Below are 5,074 nucleotides of genomic sequence, written 5' to 3'. Positions count from 1 at the left end.
GTAAGAAAGACAACGCGACTTGAAAATCAAGTTGTTACGTATCGTGTGAACTGATCGAGTTGCAAACGGACGGAATACACATCAGTTTTATCAAATACACTCATCGAAAGAAACACACACACACACACACACACACACACACACTAACACACACTGACACACTAACACACACACACACACACACACACACACACACACACTGACACACACACACAATCACACAATCACACACACTCACACACACACTCACACACGGTAACAGACACATACACTCATGTAAGCACATGCACACATAGGCCCTACACATACCAAACAAGTCGCGTAAGGCGAAAATACAATATTTAGTCAAGTAGCTGTCGAACTCACAGAATGAAACTGAACGCAATGCCATTTTTCAGCAAGACCGTATACTCGTAGCATCGTCAGTCCACCGCTCATGGCAAAGGCAGTGAAATTGACAAGAAGAGCGGGGTAGTAGTTGCGCTAAGAAGGATAGCACGCTTTTCTGTACCTCTCTTTGTTTTAACTTTCTGAGCGTGTTTTTAATCCAAACATATCATATCTATATGTAATTGGAATCAGGAACCGACAAGGAATAAGATGAAAGTGTTTTTAAATTGATTTGGACAATTTAATTTTGATAATAATTTTTATATATTTAATTTTCAGAGCTTGTTTTTAATCCGAATATAACATATTTATATGTTTTTGGAATCAGCAAATGATGGAAAATAAGATAAACGTAAATTTGGATCGTTTTATAAATTTTTATTTTTTTTTACAATTTTCAGATTTTTAATGACCAAAGTCATTAATTAATTTTTAAGCCACCAAGTTGAAATGCAATACCGAAGTCCGGGCTTCGTCGAAGATTACTTGACCAAAATTTCAACCAATTTGGTTAAAAAATGAGGGCGTGACAGTGCCGCCTCAACTTTCACGAAAAGCCGGATATGACGTCATCAAAGACATTTATCAAAAAAATGAAAAAAACGTTCGGGGATTTCATACCCAGGAACTCTCATGTAAAATTTCATAAAGATCGGTCCAGTAGTTTAGTCTGAATCGCTCTACACACACACACAGACACACACACACACACACGCACACACACACACACGCACACACACACGCACATACACCACGACCCTCGTTTCGATTCCCCCTCGATGTTAAAATATTTAGTCAAAACTTGACTAAATATAAAAAGGGGTAGGGTGTTATTTAGAGAGAGAGAGACACACACACAGAGACAGAGACAGAGATGACTCGCCGGGACAGACAGACAGACAGACAGAGACAAACTTGAAAGACTGAGACAAAGACAGAGACAGACACAGACACAGACGGACAGAAATACAACAAGTCGCGTAAGGCGAAATTATAACATTTAGTCAAGCTGTCGAACTAACAGAATGAAACTGAACTCACTGCATTTTTACAGCAAGAGCGTATACTCGTACCATCGTCAGTCCGCCGCTCGATGCAAAGGCAGTGAAATTGACAAGAAGAGCGGGGTAGTAGTTGCGCTGAGAAGGATAGCACGCTTTTCTTTATCTCTATTCTTTTTAACTTTATGAGCGTGTTTTTAATCCAAACATATCACATCTATATGTTTTTGGAATCAGGAACCCACAAGGAATAAGATGAAATTGTTTTTAAATCGATTTCGGAAATTTTATTTTAATAATGATTTTTATATTTTTAATTTTCAGAGCTTGTTTTTAATCCGAATATAACATATTTATATGTTTTTGGAATCGGAAAATGATGAAGAATAAGATAAACGTAAATTTGGATCGTTTTATAAAAAAATGTTTTTGTTTTACAATTTTCAGATTTTTAATGACCAAAGTCATTAATTAATTTTTAAGCCACCAAGCTGAAATGCAATACCGAAGTCCGGCCTTTGTCGAAGATTGCTGGGCCAAAACTTCAATCAATTTGATTGAAAAATGAGGGTGTGACAGTGCCGCCTCAACTTTTACAAAAAGCCGGATATGACGTCATCAAAGGTATTTATCGAAAAAAAGAAAAAAAACGTCCGGGGATATCATTCCCAGGAACTCTCATGTCAAATTTCATAAAGATCAGTCCAGTAGTTTGGTCTGAATCGCTCTACACACACACACAGACGAGACAGACAGACACACACACACACACACACACACACACACACACACACACACACACACACACACACACACACACACACATACACCACAACCCTCGTCTCGATTCCCCCCTCTACGTTAAAACATTTAGTCAAAACTTGACTAAATGTAAAAAGACAGACAGACAGAAATACAAAACAAGTCGCGTAAGGCGAAAATAAAACATTTAGTCAAGTAGCTGTCGAACTCACAGAATGAAACTGAACGCAATGCCATTTTTCAGCAAGACCGTATACTCGTAGCATCGTCAGTCCACCGCTCATGGCAAAGGCAGTGAAATTGACAAGAAGAGCGGGGTAGTAGTTGCGCTAAGAAGGATAGCACGCTTTTCTGTACCTCTCTTTGTTTTAACTTTCTGAGCGTGTTTTTAATCCAAACATATCATATCTATATGTTTTTGGAATCAGGAACCGACAAGGAATAAGATGATTTCGACAATTTAATTTTGATAATAATTTTTATATATTTAATTTTCAGAGCTTGTTTTTAATCCAAATATAACATATTTATATGTTTTTGGAATCAGAAAATGATGGAGAATAAGATGAACGTAAATTTGGATCGTTTTATAAATCTTTATTTTTTTTTTACAATTTTCAGATTTTTAATGACCAAAGTCATTAATTAATTTTCAAGCCACCAAGCTGAAATGCAATACCGAAGTCCGGGCTTCGTCGAAGATTACTTGACCAAAATTTCAACCAATTTGGTTGAAAAATGAGGGCGTGACAGTGCCGCCTCAACTTTCACGAAAAGCCGGATATGACGTCATCAAAGACATTTATCCAAAAAATGAAAAAAACGTTCTGGGATTTCATACCCAGGAACTCTCATGTCAAATTTCATAAAGATCGGTCCAGTAGTTTAGTCTGAATCGCTCTACACACACACACAGACACACACACACACGCACATACACCATGACCTTCGTCTCGATTCCCCCCTCTACGTTAAAACATTTAGTCAAAACTTGACTAAATGTAAAGACAGACAGACATTCAAAACGTCACACCCACATATCAAAGTCGGTGTCTTGCGCCGAGTTTTAAATATCTCGCTTACTGTACGTGAATTCTTCACCTCTGCCGCTTGTTCCGGTTTCTCTCTTGTTTGCTGAAGCTGCAAAAGAAAACAAGAACACAGGGTCAACAGATCATAGTCCCTTTTCTTATTATAAAGGCCTTCCCACCCTCTAGCCCCACGACTCCGAGGCTACCCGTTCAACTTGAACATACCCTGTCTCTCCCCCCTTTGTCCGAACAACAGGCACATGATACTGGTTTGGTGCAGTGGGGTATAGGCCGGGGTAGAGGGAAGTGGACTTCCAAACCTCACTACATCTTTCATCTACTAAGTGTTAGGCATGCTCACCCTGTACCCCCCTACACACACACATGCACACACACACTAACACATACACACACACACTGACACACACACATACACAAACACACATACTGACACACCGTGACATACACACACACACGCACACACACGGCACACACACATACGTACACAAACACACACGCACACACACACACACACATACACACACACACACACACACACACACACACAATCACACACACACACACACAGCGCCCCCCCCCCCCCACCCCTTTTACTTGTCCCAACCACAGGCACATGTAATTTGTGTGTGATGTATGGTGGTAAGGTGCATCCTAAACCTTTCCACACCGTGCCCACAGACACTATTGAGCCCACAGAGATGTATACATATAACTCAGTGATCGAGCCTTAGACTCGGACTGGAAATGCTTCCCCTAAAACACAGGCTAACGCCATTGATGTGTTGGAGGGGATAAGGGGTATCAGCCTGGCTAAACCGGACTAAACCGGCTAACTCCCCCCCCCCCCCCCTTCCTCCCTGTCATTCTAACCACAGGTACGTGACGTTGCTTGGGTGTGAGGCATAAGGGAAGGCTGGGGGTCTCTGAACCTCCCCACATTTACTTCGCTTAGAAGTGCTTTACCTACTGACTTCATCTAACCAAAGGCACATGACGCTGGTTGGGTTAAGAGCATTGGGGAAGAGGGGGTCTCCTAAACCTAAATACACCTACCGAGATGGTAGGTGCCCGGCCCTGCACCCATAACCCCTCATCAAACCGTTGGAGTGTGCCTGTGGTCTTTACAAGGGTTTCTTGTTCTTACCTTACGTGGCAAAGACGATTGGCTACCAGGAAGTGAGCATAAATCATCAGTGCAAAAACTGTCAAACATGTATTCTGTTCCTTTGTTAGATTCGTCAGGACATACAACAGGTCCACTATAGCTTTATGCACTAGCTTATAAATATAGCTTATATATACAGATCCTGCTAGTTAATTTTTACGCTCATATTATATGTCTGTCTGTCTGGCTCTCTCTCTCTCTCTCTCTCTCTCTCTCTCTCTCTCTCTCTCTCTCTCTCTCTCTCTCTCTCTCTCTCTCTCTCTCAGTCTTTCTCTCTCCCTTTCTCACTCTCTCTCTCTCTCTCTCTCTCTCTCTCTCTCTCTCTCCCTTTCTCACTCCCTCTCTCTCTCTCAGTCTCTCTCTCCATCTCTCGCTCTCTCACTCTCTCTCAGTCTCTCTCTCTCTCCCTTTCTCACTCTCTCTCTCTCTCTCTCTCTCTCTCTCTCCCTTTCTCACTCCCTCTCTCTCTATGTCTCTCTCTCTCTCCCTTTCTCACTCCCCCTCTCTCTCTCTCTCTCTCTCTCTCTCTCTCTCAGTCTCTCTCTCTCTCTCGCTCTCTCTCTCCCTTTCTCACTCTCTCAGTCTCTCTCTCTCGCTGTCTCTCTCTTCCTTTCTCACTCTCTCTCTCTCTCTCTCTCTCTCTCTCTCTCTCTCTCTCTCTCTCTCTCTCTCTCTCTCTCTCTCTCTCTCTCTCTCTCTCTCTC

Source organism: Littorina saxatilis, linkage group LG5 (genome assembly GCF_037325665.1).
Source record: "Littorina saxatilis isolate snail1 linkage group LG5, US_GU_Lsax_2.0, whole genome shotgun sequence".
NCBI lineage: Eukaryota > Metazoa > Mollusca > Gastropoda > Littorinimorpha > Littorinidae > Littorina > Littorina saxatilis.
The sequence above is the reverse complement of the archived record's forward strand: the minus strand, read 5'-3'. Positions refer to the sequence as shown.